Source organism: Ornithorhynchus anatinus, chromosome 14, assembly GCF_004115215.2.
Source record: "Ornithorhynchus anatinus isolate Pmale09 chromosome 14, mOrnAna1.pri.v4, whole genome shotgun sequence".
NCBI lineage: Eukaryota > Metazoa > Chordata > Mammalia > Monotremata > Ornithorhynchidae > Ornithorhynchus > Ornithorhynchus anatinus.
In genome coordinates this window covers 43,183,168-43,200,651 of record NC_041741.1, presented here as the reverse complement: position 1 = coordinate 43,200,651, position 17,484 = coordinate 43,183,168, and the positions used below count along the sequence as shown (strand labels likewise).

General features: G+C 48.7%; 1 long non-coding RNA gene across 2 annotated transcripts; it reads right to left on the bottom strand.

Moving 5' to 3' along the window:
- Positions 1 to 8,901: 8,901 nt before the first annotated feature.
- Positions 8,902 to 17,219, bottom strand: LOC114816452. Of its 2 annotated transcripts, XR_003764231.2 has the most exons (4): positions 17,004 to 17,219; positions 12,172 to 12,304; positions 11,459 to 11,598; positions 8,902 to 9,597 (listed from the first exon to the last, which is right to left on the bottom strand). It is a non-coding gene; the product is annotated as an uncharacterized LOC114816452 (long non-coding RNA). The 2 variants fall into 2 exon arrangements; XR_003764230.2 differs by lacking the exon at positions 17,004 to 17,219 and having other exon boundaries at positions 12,172 to 12,596.
- Between the last annotated feature and the right edge of the window lie 265 nt (positions 17,220 to 17,484).

The following is a 17,484-nucleotide window of genomic DNA, read 5'->3' as shown; positions in this document are numbered from 1 at the left end:
GGTTTTAATCCCAGCTCTGGCCCTTTCCTTGCTGGGTGAACCTGGGCAAGTCACTTAACTTCTTGGTACCTCAGTTTCTTCATCTGTAAAATGGGGATTCCCTCCCCTTTAGATTGGGACCCCTGAGTGGGACCGGGATTACGGCTGACCTGATCATCTTGCATCTATCCCAGTGGTCGGCACAGTACCGGACACACAGTAAGCGCTTGACAAACACCACTTCACCAGTAGCGAGAACGCAGCTCTGGAAAAACGAACACCCACCAGGCGAGCAGCGATGAACTTCTCATTTAAAGAGAGCTTATTTTATATTCCTCTCTAACCTCGCCGATCTCCTCCTACAACTCAACCCGTACACTCTGTTCCTCCAACTCCAACCTACTCGCTGTACCTCGATCTCGCCTATCTCACAGCCGACCCCTCGCCCACCTTATTCCATGGGCCCGAGAAACCCACCCCCTTCATATCTGAAAGTCCGCCCCTCTCCTCACCTTCAAAATCCCTCTAAAATCACGTCTCCTCCAATAGACCTTCCCAGACTAATCCCTTTTATTTTCCCATTCCGTCCTCTCTGTCAGCTAGGAACTTGGGTGTGTTCCCCTCGAACACTTTGAGAGTTACCCCAGCCCCACAAGACGGATGTATTCTTATATACTATTATTTCCCCTGCCTCTCATCTCATAATAATTGCTGTTCCGCTCCAGATCGGTCCCAAACTCCTGGCTCAACCAAGAGTTGGGAGGAGTATATGCAGACAGGATGATTATTTCTGAATCCATTTATGACTAGCCTCAACCCAAGCTCCCTCATCCCTGGGGCAATGCTGACGTCCAGACTCCGACACACTGCACTTACTCTTCCTAGGGCTAGTTTCCGGGTCCTTCTTGGGTTCTCATATTTGTACTCAGACCCACTAATTCGGTTGAAGAACTCTATGTCCTTTCTTTCCACCATGGCGTAAGAGAGGGGAGAGAAAAGACGTGGAGAGAGGCTAAAGAGAAAATAGCCCAGAAGGAGGTTGATTTTTTTAGGGTGGAAAGTTGACTACGAAACAGTAGTGTGAGAGAGATTAATTCTCTTGTGGGCATAATCGGTTTTTTAAAGTTAAAAGCCTGTTCTAAAGAACCAAAAGAATTTTTTTCACTATCAATAATATCTACTAAACACTGTTTCCAGTGCAATGGGGAAAAGCAGCATGGTCTAATGGTTAGAGCCCGAGTTTGGGAGTCAGAGGACCTGGGTTCTTATCCCGGCTCCTTCCCTTGCCTGCTGTGTGACCCTGATCAAGTCATTTCACTTCCCCGTGCCTCAGTTTCCTCATCCATAAAATGGGAGTTCAATACCTGTCCATGCTCCCCTATAGACTGTAAATTCCACGATCCCATGTTAATGCGATCACTTCTCCGATCCCACCTAGATTACTGCATCAACCTCCTTGCTGATCTCCCAACCTCCTGCCTCTCCCCACTCCAGTCCATAACTTCACTCCGCTGCCCGGATCATCTTTCTACAGAAACGTTCAGGACATGTCAACCTCCTCCTTAAAAATCTCCACATAAGGATGTCTATCCACATCCTTATCAGACAAAAACTCCTCCCCATTGGCTTTAAAGCGCTCCATCACCTTGCCCCCTCCTACCTCACCTCGCTTCTCTCCTACAACCCAACCCAGATACTTCACTCCTCTGGTGCTATCCTGTGCCGGTGCTTCCACCTCGCCTTTCTCCCCGCCAACCCCGGGCCCTTGTCCTGCCTCTGGACTGGAACCCCCTCTCTTCTCAGATCCGCCAGACGGTTACTCTCCCCACCTTCACGGCCTTATTTAAGGAACATCTCCTCCAAGAGGCCTTCCCAGACTAAGCCCCATTTTCCCTCATCTCCCACTCCCTCCTTCATCACCCTCCCTTTTTGCTCTTGCCGCTCAAGCCCCAAAGCACATGGATCTGTAATTTTATTTATTTGTTTTCATGTCTGTCTCCCCACCTCTAGACTTCGAACTCGTTCTGGGCAGGGATCGTCACTGTTTATTGTTGTATTGTACTTTCCCGAGGGCTTAGTACAGTGCTCTGCACACAGTGAGCGCTTAATAAATACTGTTGAATGAATGAATAAATGATCATGTTGCATGTACCCCAGCACTTATTACAGTGCTTGGCATATAGTGTTCAACAAATGTCACATTATTAGTAGTAGTAGTACTAATAATAACATCCTTTATTATTAATAATAATAAATAATAGTAATAATAATACCTCCTCGTCATCAACTAAACTCCCTACCGGTGGCTTTAGAGCACTCAAATCAGCTCTCTCCCTCCTACCACGCCTCACTAATTTCTTACTACAGTCCAGCCCACACACTCCACCACCATTTCCATTCTGTTGCCGATTCGCACATTCCAGGTGCTCAGTACAGTGCTCTGCACATAGTAAGCGCTCAATAAATACTATTGAATGAATGAATACTGGATGGCCCCTTCCCTCACCCTCCACCCACCAGGTGGTTGATTGCCTTCTCTGTGGGAAGGATCATCACATCGACCAGTTCTATTCCATTATACTTCAGACTGAACCCTGTAGACTGTAAGCTCCTGTGTCAAGGATCTTGCCTACCAACTCTGTACTTTCCCAAGCACTCAGTACAGTGCTCTGCACACGGGAAGTGCTCAATAAATACCACTGATTGATTGTTAAAAGACAGTCTGGCTGGCCTTGGAGTCTATATGTTTTACACACACACTCCAGGAGCCGTTCGGAGCAATAAACCGATACATCAGTGGTATTTATTGAACGCTTACTGTGTGCAGAACACTGGACCAAGCATCTGAGAGAGCAAAGAGTTGGTAGGCAAGATCCTTGACACAGGAGCTTACAGTCTACCGGGTATGACAGACACTAAAATAAATTTCCCGGAGGAGGAAATACTAGGGTTGTAAGGATACGTTCATAGACTTTAAGCACCTTGGAACTCAATAAATACGATCGACTGACTGAATGAAAAGAAATAGCATTGGTTGATGGACTAGGTGTTGAGGGGCTGGAGTGAGTTTCAAAGTGAGAAGGAGTGTGGTCTAATGGGTAGACCACAAGCCTGGGAGTCAGAGGAACTGGACTCTGATCCTGCCTCTGCCACTTGTCTGCTTGTGTGTCCTTGGGTGGGTCACTTCACTTCTGGGTGCCTCATCCACCTCATCTGAAATATGGGGATGGAGACTGTAAGCCTCATATGGGACAGTGACTCTGTCTAACCTGATTACCTTCTATCTACCTCAGCGTTTAGTACAGTGCCTGGGAGCTCACCTCCTCCAAGAGGCCTTCCCAGACTGAGCTTCCCCTTTTCCCTCTGCTCCCTCTGCTGCCTCTCTGCCCCACCCTTCGCCTCCCCTCGGCTAAGCCCCCTTCTCCCCCCCCTTTCCCTCTGCTCCTCCCCCTCTCCCTTCCCCTCCCCTCAGCACCGTGCTCGTCCGCTCATTTGTATATATTTTTATTACCCTATTTATTTTGTCAATCAGATGTACATCCCCTCGATTCTATTTATTGCTATTGTTTTGTCGCCCCCGATTAGACTGTAAGCCCATCAATGGGCAGGGGTTGTCTCTATCTGTTGCCGAATTGTACATTCCAAGCGCTTAGCACAGTGCTCTGCACATAGTAAGCTCTCAATAAATACTGTTGAATGAATGAACATAGTGAGCGCTTAACAAATACCAGCAAAAAATTGGCTTACGGGGTACACAGCCAAGCACACAGGCGACTCAGAGGGGAGGGCAGGGAGGGGAAACGATCGCTTAGTCAGGGAAGGCCTCCTGGAGGAAATGTGATTTTCGAAAGGTTTCGAACCCTTATCCGCTTGGCTGGCTGTTTCCAGGCTCCCCTTCCATCCCAACTGCACTTTCAGAGAAGCAGCGTGGCTTAGCGGATAGAGCGTGGCAGATGCAATCCAGAAGGATCTGGGTTCTATTCACGGCTCCACCACATTTTTCATTTTATCGTATTTATTGAGCACTTACTGCGCGCAGAGCACTTTACTAAGCGCTTGGGAGAGCACGATAGAACAGTAAACAGACATTCCCTGTTATTCATTCATTCGATAGTATTTACTGAGCGCTTACTATGTGCAGAGCACCGTACTAAGCGCTAGGAATGTACAATTCGGCAACAGATAAGAGACCATGCCCTCCCAATAACGGGCTCACAGTCTAAAGGGGGCAGGCAGACAGCAAAGCGAAACAGAGCGAAACGAAACATGACAAGTAGTCTGACGACAGAGCGAAACAAAACAACTAGTCTGGCTCTAGCTTACAGTCTACAGATGAGCTTAGTCACGTGTCTGCTGTGTGACCTTGGGCAAATCACTTCACTTCTCTGTGCCTCAATTCCCTCATCTCTAAAATGGGGATTAAGAGTGCGAGCCTCACGGGGGCCGTGATTAACTGGGATCTACCCCGCTGCTTAGAACGGTGCTCGGCCCAGAGTAAGGGCTGAACAAGTACCATAATGATTGATTATCATTATTATTATTTCAGCCTCCCTCGGTGCTCTGTCCAGGTGGCTCAAGAGCACCGTCCCTCTCACAGACAGGAGCCGTGAAGCGATCCTCCTTCATCCGTGGCGTCAGCCAGTTGCCACAGCGGCGAGCGTGTGTCAGAGATGGGGGACGGTGACCTCGCCGAGCTAGCGGTGGGAAGGGTCATCGGGGGCCGCGGCAGTGACGGGTTATCGACGGGGCACAAGCGGCTCTCAGAGAATGAGCGAAAGCAGAGAGCAGAAAGGCACAGGGCCAGAGAGGAGCCCTTCAAAGTTTCCCCTCTTTAAAAACCGAATTGGAGAAAAAAGAAAAACATCTGGGGATCGTAGGCTTTAGACTCCTTCTGCTGCCCGTTATTTTCTTTATTTTTAGTGGAAATTTGGCAGAAGCGTTGGGAGAGAGCCCAGGGAGAAGTGGGGCGGGGGGAGGAATTTATAATTTATTAGACTGCGGGAGGCTGAGTTCGACAGTCACCCTACATGGAGAGAGATTGGATTCCTTACCTATGTCCCACAGCCCCGCTCGTAAATCTGGAGCCTAAGGAGACACATCCACTAGACGGAAAGTGCCTCCGGGGCAGGAATTACATCTGCCAACTCTGTCGGGTTGTGTGAGAAGCAGTGTGGCCTAGTGGAAAGAGCACAGGACTGGGAGTCAGAGGACCTGGCTTCGTGGTTCAGTGGAAAGAGCCTGGACTTGGGAGGCAGAGGTCATGGGTTCAAATCCCTGCTCTGCCACTTGTCAGCCGTGTGACTGTGGGCAAGTCACTTCACTTCTCTGTGCCTCAGTTACCTCATCTGCAAAATGGGGATTAAGACCGTGAGCCTCACGTGGGGCAACCTGATGACCCTGGATCTCCCCCAGCGCTTAGAACAGTGCTCTGCACATAGTAAGCGCTTAACAAATACCAACATTATTATTATTATTAATACTGATTTTGGTGCCTGCCTGCTGTAAATCCACATTGAGTTTACAGTCTAGAGGGAGGGACAGGGACCTGGGTTTTAATCTCGGCTCCTCCATATGTCTGCTGCAGGGTGAGCTTGGGCTAATCACTTTACTACTCTTTGCCTCAGTTACCTCAATCTGTAGAATGGGGATTCCAACTGGGAGTCCCATTGTGAGACATGGACTGTGACTAAACTGATTATCTTGTATCTACTCTAGTGTTTGGGACATTGCCTTGTACACAGAAAGCACTTAAATAACATTTAAAAAAACTCCAAAAAACAAACAAAAAAACCCCTCCCTGGTGGTCAGTAGCAAACTGCTCAACGAAAGATCTAACCTGCAGGAGGAAGAAGGTCTCTGTCCTGAGGAAGGGGCCCAGGTGGGCTTTTCCCCCCATCCTATTTGTAATCGATGATAAAAAGGTCCCTTCTTCATATAATAGTAATTGCGGTATTGTTAATTGTCAGCTATGGGCCAAAAACCTTATTAAGTGCTACTGTAGATACAATTTAGGTGGGACCCAGGCCATGTCCCACATGGAGCTCGTATTCTAAGTAGGAGGGAGAATAGGTATTGAATCCACATTTTACAGTTGAGGAAACTGAGGCCCAGAGAGTGGAGTGATTTGCTCAAGGTCACCCAGTAGGCGAGCGGTACTCGGGATTAGAACCCGGGTCTCCTGACTCCCAGGCCTGTGCTCTTTCCACCAGGCTACACTGCTTCTTGAATCTAGCCAAACCTCCCTCACCCCAGCTCAGCTATTGTTGTATTATACTCTCCCAAGCGCTTAGTACAGTGCTTTGCACACAGTAAGTGCTCCATAAATACGACTGACTGACTGACTGACTGACTGGCTGACTGACCTAAGCAACCCTCAGGAGGCTTCCAACATTAAGAAGCAGTGTGGCTCAGTGGAAAGAGCAGGTGCTTGGGAGTCAAAGGTCACGGGTTCCAATCCCGGCTCCACCGCTTGTCAGCCGTGTGACTTTGGGCAAGTCACTTCACTTCTCTGGGCCTCGGTGACCTCAACCGTAAAATGGGGATTAAGACTGTGAGCTCCACGGGGGTCAGCCTGATCACCTTGTATCCCTCCCAGCACTTAGAACAGTGCTTTGCACATAGTAAGCGCTTAACAAATACCATCATTATTATAAAGCAAGTAGCTCTGTCCAGTCAGCACTCGAGATGCCCCTGGAACTTGGAACCTAGCTAGAATCATGGAAATATTTTTTATGGTATTTAAGCACTTACCATGAGTTATAAAAAAAATTTCTAGGTGTTGGTATTTGTTAAGCGCTTACTATGTGCCGAGCACTGTTCTAAGCGCTGGGGTAGACATAGGGGAATCAGGTTGTCCCACGTGGGGCTCACAGTCTTAATCCCCATTTTACAGATGAGGGAACTGAGGCCCAGAGAAGTTAAGTGACTTGCCCACGGTCACACAGCCGACAAGTGGCAGCGCTGGGATTCGAACTCATGAGCCCTGACTCCAAAGCCCATGCTCTTTCCACTGAGCCACGCTGGTGCAGGGGAAGGTACAAGTTAATTAGGTTGGACACAGTCCCTGCCCCACATGGGGCTCACAATCTAAGTAAGAGGGAGAACAGAGATGTAATCTCCATTTTACAGTGCCTAACACATGGTGTTCAACAAATACCATTAAAAAAGAGATTATTAAGCATTTACTCTGGGCCATGAGCTGGAGTAGATGCCACATAACTCAGTTTGGCCACAGAGGAAGGGAAGTGACTTGCCCAAGGTCACGCAGCAAGCAAACGGCAGATCTGGGCTTGGAACCCAGGCCCTCTCGACTCCCAGGCCCGTACTCTATCCACCAGACGGTGCGGTTTCTCAACTGTTTCCTCCCTTAATCCCTCTGTGTCTCAGTGTCCTCATTTCTGAAACAGAGATAAAAGACTCTTCCCCCTTTCCTCATAGACTGGGAGCTCCATGTGGGACAGGGCTCTGTCCGATCTGATTATCTCGCATCTACCTCAGTGCTCAGCAGAATGCACTCGTCTCTCTGTGTTCTCCCAAACCGGGCAGTGGTTCGCACCCAGTAAGTGCTCAATAAATACGACTGAACGAACGCATCCTTGGTACACGACAAGTGCTCCATAAACAGCATCGTTTGCAAGTTCCGGTTCTCACCCAGGAGACTCCGAAAATGTGTCGCACATTAATAAAACGCTTCCCCCTCCAGTCTGTCAGTTCTCCGGAAGCTTTAAACGCAGTGGAGGGCCTTGTCCCTGGCCAACTGGCATTCAGACTGCTGCCTTCAGGACTTTAAAAACCGCCCGCTTAAATCACTGTTCTGAGTGGCCAGTCGATTATGAAAGACTTTCCTCCCAAGATCCCAACGCGACGGAGCACCTCTAGTCGATTCATTCATTCGATCGTATTTATTGAGCGCTTACTGTGTGCAGAGCGCTGGACTAAGCGCTCGGGAGAGTACAGATCAGGTCCCAAATGCCTAGTCTTCTTCTCCTGCTCGGCTTTTTAATGGTTTTAAACTGAAGGCGCCACTAACGTTATGAGGAGCCTCGGCCCAGTCAATCAGAGCCCTGGGGGGTCACTCGAAGGACCTCCATCCCGGCCAGTCAGGACCCTGAGCTTAGTGCTCTGCACATAGTAAGCGCTCAGTAAATTCTACTGAATGGATGACCCGGAAGACCAGTGAGCAGCGAGAACTCTTCGGCCTGTGAGTTCTCCAGATGTCACTGGGATTCTGATGCGCCTCCCTCTCCCTCACCCCACAGAAAGACCCGGTGCAAACAGCAGCACATGCACCAGTCCCTGGAAACTTAGGGTCATGGCGGGCTCTCATTCTCATTAATTAAAATTACATTACTTAATGAGTATTAATTAAAATACTCATTAATTATAATTACCCTTCCATTTTGCATTTCTAAAAATAACGATTGTGAGAAGCCAGAAGGGAGTCAGAAGGGCCTGGGTTCTAATTCTGGCTCCGCCACTTGTCCGCTGCGTGATCTTGAGCAAGTCGCTTCACTTCTCCGTGCCTCAGTTACCTCAGCTGGAAAAGGGGGTTTGAGACTGTGAGCCCCATATGGGTCAGGGATTGTGTCCAACCCGATTTGCCTGTGTCCACCCCAGCGCTTGGTACAGTGCCTGACACGTAGTACATCCATGTACACATAAAGCATTGTACGTTATCATTATAGTACACCCTAACAGATACCACTATTATTATTTTTAAATTATCTGTGCTTTAGTGACCTCATCTGTAAAAGGGGGATTAAGACCGTGAGCCCCATATGGGACATGGGACTGTGTCTAACCTCATAGTTTGTATCTGGTCCAGGGCTTAGTACAGTGTCTAGCACGTAGGAAGTGTTTAACAAAACCATTAAAAAGAAGATTATTAAGCATTTACTCTGGGCAATGAGCTGGAGCAGATTCTACATAACTCAGTTTGGCCTTGGTCCCTACCCCACACAGAGCACCGAACCTAAAAGGGAAAACCGCTATATTATCTCTATTTTATAAGTGAGGAGACTGAGTTCCAGAGAAGTGAAATGATTCACCCAAGGTCACACAGCAGGCCAGTGGTGGGCCCAGGACTTGAGACCCAGGTCGACCGCTTTCCAATCCCGCGTATTTTCCATTTTTGAACACTTAAATTCCAAGGGATTCCTAGCATCTGGTAGATGAACACGAACAATTCGCTTAACCTCTCTAGGCCCCTGTTTCTTTTTCCTGGGGAGCCGCAATAATAAAACTTGATCCCATAATAGCAGCATGAAGATCAACTGGAAGAGAGAAGCTGTGTGTTGTTTAGAGAATACATAAATTGTTTAGCAGTATCTCTTGCCCTGGAAGGAAAGTGGAAAGGGATTTCTCAATGTTATCCGCCGGCGAAGGAGAGGCCTTTAGTCGGTGCTAAATGACACGGCCGGAAAACACACTTTGCGGTCTGGAAAATGTCGTCTTGAGCGCAGCTGGAGTCCCTCATCCAGGTGGATTGTTGCCACATCCTCGGATGCTCGCTCTTCTCTCCGAACCGTCTCGGAAAGGCTGGGCCAACTCTTTCCCCAGGGCCGTGTGGTGCTCCAATCCCACCGTGTCCCTGTCTTTACATTCGGTGACCCTGAGGAGCTGGTGAAACAGCCTGACTTTATGGATGATAATAATAATAATGGTGGTATTTGTTAAGCGCTTACTATGTGCAGAGCACTGTTCTAAGCCCCGGGGTAGAGACGGGGTAATCAGATTGTCCCACGTGGGGCTCACCTTTTTAAATCCCCATTTTTATAGATGAGGTAACTGAGGCACCGAGAAGTGAAGTGACTTGCCCAAGGTCACACAGCAGACAAGTGGCGGAGCCGGGATTAGAACCCACGACCTCTGACTCCCAAGCCCGGGCTCTTTCCAATGCACGGTCCTGGCTGTCAGAGGGACCTGGGTTCTAATCTCTGCTCTACCACCTGTCTTCTGTGTGGCCTCGGGAAAGTCACTTCACTTCCCTGGGCCTCAGTTACTTCACCTGGAAAATGGAGATTAAGATGGGTGAGCCCCACGTGGGACGGAGACTGTGTCCAACCCAATTTGCTCGTATCTACCGCAGCGCTCAGTATCGTGCCTGGCACATAGTAAGCGCTTAATAAATGTCACGGTTATTACGGTGAGCCCAGTGGTTCCTTGGGCCGGAAGGGCGGTAATGTGCGAGGCCATTTCCAAAATCTGACGGGTACTGGGGGAGGTATGGCATTCTCTGAGGGAGGGTCTGGGACCAGAAGATGTTCCTCTAGACGGTAAGTTCGTTTTGGGCAGGGAACGTGTCTTTTGGCTCAGTGGAAAAGAGCCTGGGCTTTGGAGTCAGAGGTCATGAGTTCGACTCCCGGCTCTGCCACTTGTCAGCTGTGTGACTGTGGGCGAGTCACTTCACTTCTCTGCGCCTCAGTTACCTCATCTGGAAAATGGGGATGAAGACCGCGAGCCTCACGTGGGACAACCTGATGACCCTGTATCTACCCCAGCGCTTAGAACAGTGCTCGGCACATAGGAAGCGCTTAACAAATACCAACATTATTATTTTATATTGTTATGTTGTACTCTCCCGAGCGTTTAGTGCAATGCTATGCTCATAGGAAAAGCTCAATTTTTTTGATGCTATTTACTAAGCACTTACTATGTGCTTAATAAATACTGTACTAAACACTGGAGTAGGTACAAGCTAATGAGGTTGGACACAGTTCATGTCCCATATAAGAGAAGCAGCGTGGCTCAGTGGAAAGAGCCCGGGCTTGGGAGTCAGGGGTCATGGGTTCGAATCCCAGCTCTGCCACTTGTCAGCTGTGTGACTGTGGGCGAGTCACTTCACTTCTCTGGGCCTCAGTTATCTCATCTGAAAAATGGGGATGAAGACTGTTAGCCTCACGTGGGACAACCTGATTACCCTGTATCTACCCCGGCGCTAGAACAGTGGTCCGCACATAGTAAGCGCTTAACAAATACCAACATTATTATATGCAGCTCACGGTCTCAAGCCCCATTTTCCAGTTGAGGGAACTGAGGCACAGAGCAGTGAAGTGGTTTCCCAAGGTCACACAGCTGACAAGTGGCGGAGTTGCAATTAGAACCCAGGCCCGTCTGATTCCTAGGCCCGTGCTCTCTCTACTAGACAGTCCTACTTTTCTACGATTAAATATGATCCTACTTTTCTACGATTAAATATGATTGATTGATTGATTGATTGCTGAGGGTGACCCATGGGGGGATCAGAATGTAGAAGATACTGGAGGGCAGGGATCTTGACTTATCAAGCCATCGATCAATAATATGTATTGAGTGCTTACGGTGTGCAGAGCACTGTATTAACCACGTGGGAGAGTATGCTGGAGTAAGTAGACATGATCCCTGCCCTCAAGGAACTTACAATCCAGTGAGGGAGACAGACACAAAAATAAATTAGAGGTAGGGGAAAAAATCAAATATGAAGAGAAAAAAAAATGCTTACCCTATTTTCCCGTGTGCTTAAGCACAGTGTTCTGTGAAGAGTCAGCACTCCATAAACGTCATAGATCGACTGAGTGGACAGGGAGGGAGAAAGGGAGTTGTTCTGAGGGAAAATGAGCTGGGGGCTGGCTTCCTTTTGGTCTAAAGGGAGAGGAATGAAGATTAAGAAGCTGAACATTTTGTCATGGTGTAGACGTTCAGTGTGGTGTATTAGAATGTGAAAGTTAGGGATAGAATTGGAGATGTCAGAACACCTGAATTTCGAAGTTGTCCAAAGAAGTCCAGAACTTGAAGACAGAAGGGGAACAAGTTTGGGGGTCTCTTTGCCTCAGGTCACGCTTGTACTCTTCCAAGCTCTTAGTACAGTGCTCTGCACACGGTAAGCGCTCGATAAATACGATTGAATGAATGAACTGTGTGACTGGGCAAGTCACTTGGCTTCTCTGTGCCTCGGTCATCCGTAAAATGGGGATTAAGTCTGTGAGCCCCACGTGAGACAACCTGATTACCTCGTATCTCCCCCCCGGTGCTTAGAACAGTGTTCGGTACACAGTCGGCGCTTAACGAATACCATCGTTATTAATAAATACTACGGCTTGATTATGATGGGTTATCCCAGGCTGGGATAACTTCCTGGAGGTTTGCCTAATGACTTTGCAGGAGAGGTAGGATCTCCTCTGAAACCAGAGCCTCCCTTTTCTGCCTGTCGCTTACCTTCTTGTCTTCCTCGGCCTTCCCCGATCGGCCCTCGGGCCCAGAGGCTGGCTCCTATGTCACTTCGAGTTCCAGGCAGATGGCGAGTCGCACCTTGTAGTTCCGTGTCAGTTTTCCTTTTATCTTAGTCTTGCTGGGCGAAAGCAACATGACCCGATCCCGGGGAGAGTTACTCAATTCCGGTGCCTACTTTCTAGCTCCTGCTCATTCAGATACATCAATCGTCGTACGGTCACGAACTGTTCTTGTCCCCATGAACACCGGGGAAAGGGCAATTTTTAAAAAAAGAATTTTGCAAAGGGCTCTGTGTCACAGCCAGCATTGAGTAAAACCCGTCTCCGTTTGGGGAGTTGTATCACTGAGGTGACGAGGAGGGGAAGAAAGACAAACAGAGAGAGGTCAGGGAGAGTGGGGGGGATTGAGGGGCTGGGACAGGGGCCAGAAACGGGGCCACCGAGCCACTGGTTGACTTGCCACCACCCCTGTGATCCTGGTCAGCCGTGGACCCGGCCTGGTGGAAAGAGCACGGGCCTGGAGTCAGAAGGACTAATCTTGGCTTCGCCACTTGTCTGTTGTGTGACCCTGGGCAACTCATTTCGCTTCCCTGAGCCTCAGTTACCTCACCTATAAAATGGGGATTAAGACCGGGAGCCCCATGTGGGACAGAGACTGTGTCCAATCTGATTAGCTTGTATCTAGCCTGGCGCTTACAACAGGGCCTGGGACACTGTAATCGCTCAAAAAATACCATTAAAAAAACCTCCGAAAAACACGACATATAACAATACCAAATCCCTAATGGTTCTTGCCTGGGTTCAATATCAAGCCAGCTGGCAGCTGGCATTTTCTGTTTCCCTCCCAGCCTGAAGAGGAGATTGCTTGGCAGGAGCTGGCTTGAAAGTGAAGGTCAAAACATGGTCCCGAGTAGCCCAGAATAGCACAGATTCCCCTCCAATTTGTCTACCGCTAGCCTGAGGTCTGCTTCAAGTGTGATCACGAACACAGGCCTCTGAGAATTGGCCGGGGTGGGTTACTTCAACACCTCAGAGGGATCAAAAATAGCCCTCTTCTCATCCATAGGCAGCATAGCCTGGTGGATAGATCCTGGGCCTGAGAGTCAGAAGGTCATGAGTTCTAATCCGGACCCTGCCACTTGTCTGCTGCGTGACTTGGGCAAGTCATTCATTTCTTTGGGCTTCAGTTTCCTCATCTGGAAAATGGGGATTCACACTGAGCCCCATGAGGGACGGGGACTATGTCCAACCCGATCACCTTGTATCTACCCCAGCGCTTAGAACAGGACTTGACAAAATGCTAGACACACAGTAAGCGCCTAACCATCCAAACTGTAAGAATGAGAAGAATGTACTTGGGTCTCTGGGTCCCTGAGCGCTCATCTGCCCTAACTAATTCACCCGTCAGCTGGGAAAATCATAGACAACTGAGAGGAAAGAGCAGATATGCAGGGGTGTGAGGGAGGAGAGGAACCATAACCCTAGAGAGGGAGGCAGCATGGTTCAGCGGAAAGCGCGTGGGGCTGGAAGTCAGAAGACCCAGATTTTAACCCTGGCTCTACCCCTAGCCCCACTGGGTGACCTTGGACAAGTCACTTCACCTCCCTGGGCCTCAGTTCCTCATTAGCAAAACGGGGGTAAGACCTCCACTGTGCGGCAGGGATTGTGTCTGATCTGATTATCTTGGATCTATCCAAGGGTTTAGCACTTTTAGTAAGCAGTTAATAGATGCCATAGTTACTAGCGATACAATAATAATTTTAGTATTTGTTAAGCACCTACTGTGTGCCAAGAACTGTCCTAAGCGCTGAGGTTGGTACAGAATAATCAGGCCAGGCACAATTCCTGTTCCTCATGGGGTTCACAGATTAAATAGATGGGAAAACAGGTTTTGAATCCTCATTTTAGAGATGAAAAAACTGACACGCGGGTAGGTTAAGAGATTTGCCCAAGGTCACTGAAACACAGCAGGCGGATGGTAAAGTCGAGATTAGAACCCGAGTCCTTTGACACCCTGTGCTCCTTCCACTAGGCCCATTAAATTATTATATTGATGTAATTTATTCAACACTTGTAGTATTTATTAAGTGATTAGTTTGTGCCAAGCTCTGTACTAAGCACTCTGTAGATATAAATTCATCAGGTCAGTCACACTCCCCATCCCAGAGAGGGCTCACATTCTAAGTAGGAGGGAGAACAGGTATTGACTAGAGGAAAGAGGATTAGCTTGGATTCGGAAGTCATACTTGCATTTATTTTGTGCCAACCACTGTACTAAGCACTGGGGCAGATACACATCCATCAATCCAGACATAGTTCCGGTCCCACATGGAGCTCACATGTTAAGTAGGAAGGAAAACCCCCATTTTACAATGAGGAAACTGAGGCACCGAAAAGTTAAGTGACTTACCCGAGGTCACACTAATAATGATGTTGGTATTTGTTAAGCGCTTACTATGTGCTGAGCACTGTTCTAAGCGCTGGGGGAGATACAGGGTAATCAGGGTGCCCCACGTGAGGCTCACAGTTAATCCCCATTTTACAGATGAGGGAACTGAGGAACAGAGAAGTGAAGCGACTTGCCCACAGTCACGCAGCCGACAAGTCACACTAGTGATGTTAGTGCTGGTAGCGGTACCGCTAGGGAGTTGGTAGAAATCCTTTGTGTGGTGGGGAACTCCAGACCCAAGTCCACTGCAAAAGCAGCAGAGTTTAGCATGAAAATCTGAGGACGGTTTGGGCGTGGGAGGAGGTCGGTCTAAATCCACGGAAGAAAGAGGAGATGGAGATCTCTATAAACAGGCACCTTCCCCCTCCGCTCTCTCCGGCCCGCCGCGGGGAGCACAGTCGTGCTTTATTTTTATGACATATCTGCTCTCACCGTGTCAGGATTAAATAAAGCGTATTATTGTGCCAAGCCAGCCTGCATCTTCTCAGGACAGTCTGTCGGGTAGTCAAATCGGAAAAGGGCAGAGAGTTAGGTGACCCCTCTAAGATGGAGGTTCAGGACGAGGTCTAACGGAGGAAACTGGGCCGGGCTGCTCCTGCTAGCCTGAGCGAGGGCAGAGTTCTAGAAGCCTGGCAAGATGATTTCTCTGGGGACTGGGATTCATGACCGGCTAGCCAGAGCCGAGTGGAACAATAAGAGGCCAGACCACCGAGTGACAAAATCTTCACTCTTCTCTCAGACAGATGGTTGCTGCAGGAGCCATCTACAAATACAGACTACCGATGCAGAGGACCTGGCTCTCTCCTTCTCTTGATGATGATCATTGTGGTATTTAAGCGCTTACCGCGTGCCAGGCACTAAGCGCCGGGGTGGATACAAGCCAATCGGGTTGGACGCGGTCCCTGTCCCACGTGGGGCTCACAGTCTCAATCCCCATTTTACAGCTGAGGGAACTGAGGCCCAGAGAAGTGAAGTGACTTGCCCAAGGTCACACAGCAGACAAGTGGCACAGCCGGGATTAGAACCCATGACGTTCTGACTCCCGGGCCGGTACTCTAGCCATTATGGCTTGTTAACACTACTGATTTCTTCCAAGTGCTTGGTACGGTGTAGACTGTAAGTTCCTTGAGGGAAGGGATTTATCTACTAGCTGTATTGTACTGTCCCAAGTGTTTAATACAGTGCTTTGCACAGAGTAAGTACTCAATAAATACCACTGATCTATTTATTAATATTATTAATAACAATAACAAGAGTGGGATATGTTAAGCGCTGAGCGGGAGCTGAGCACTATCCTAAGATCTGGGGTAAATCAAGTTAGACTCAGTATCCGTTCCACCCAGTGGAACACTCTAATCCCCATTTTGCGGATGAGGATACCGATGCCCAGGAAAGTTAAATGACTTGTCTAAAGTCACACAGCAGGCAAAGAGGCAGAGCAGTGTGGCCTCGTGGAAAGAGCCAGGGCCTGCTAGTCAGAAGAAGTGGCTTCTAATTCCGGCTCGGCCACATATCTGCTGTGTGACCTTGGGCAAGTCACTTAGCTTCTCAGTGCCTCAGTTCCCTTATCGGTAAAATGGGGATTAAGACGCTGAACCCGATGTGGGATAGGGACTTTGTCCGACCTGATTACCTCGGACCTACCCCAGTGCTTAGAACAGCGTTTGGCACATAGGGCTTAACAAATACTACAATCTTAATTATTCTCATTGTTATTATTAACCCAGATTCCCTGAGTCCCAGCCCTGGGCTCTTTCCATCAGGCCACGCTGCTCCTTTTTTTTACCTCTCTTATTCTTTTTCTTTTCCCTTTATTCTATTCTTCTCCAAGTCTCATTCTTCCCTATTCTTTCCGTTCTCTGTCTCCGGGCTCCCCTCCTCTTGCCTTTCAGATGTTTCTGCTCCTAAACAGATGCTTCTCTCTTCCTCTCGCTTTGACCCTCTGTTCTAATTTTCCGGTCCTGGCGTTTCCCTCTCCCCCTCCCTCAGACTCCCTCTCTCAAGCCGGGCAAATAGGTCACGCCGGAGAAGCAGGGGTTTCAATAAATGCTCCCAAATAGGGGAGCAAGGCTGAGAAGCGTCAGGACTGGATCATTTCGACACTGCACAGACCCTAGGCCCGGTTCTACATCTCATCTCCCCTCACGCTTTTGTTGAAAAGCATTTCAAGAAGGAAACGGAAACAATCCCACCACTGAATCTCCCTTCCTGGTCCTTCAGCATTTCGACGTGCCGAAGAACACACCGCTCTCATCAGCTCAATCTCCCTTCTTCCCCGTGGAATGAATCCTCTCCAAACCGGAAGCCGTTACCCTTTGGCCCGCTTCCGGAGGTATGCCTCTTGTGAATATACATTAGCTGGCCCTCACCTTCCAAGGTGACACTCCTGGGGACGAAATCCCATCCGCGGTTGCTGGTTTGGCTGAAAAGATCGATGTCTGACTGGCCTGGTGATCCACTTGGTGAGCACGTCAACCAAGCGACTTTCTGAGCTGATGTGTTGGATGCTTCTGTTCATTCGCTCCTATGAATCAGTCATTTACTGTGTACTAGGTGCTTGGGAGGGTACAAAATAACAATAAACAGACACATTCCCTGTCCACAGTGAGATTATAGTCTAGAAAGGGAGACAGACATTAATATAAGTAAACTACGGTTTCGAGAATATGTTGTGGGGCTGGGAGGGGGGACGAATAAAGGGCGCAAGTCAGGGAGACGCAGAAGGAAGTGGGAGAAGAGGAAATGAGGGCTTAGTCGGGGAAGGTCTCTTGGAGGAGATGTGCCTTCAATAAGGCTTTGAAGGTGGGGGAGAATAATTTTCTGTCAGATATGAGGAGGGAGGGCATTCAA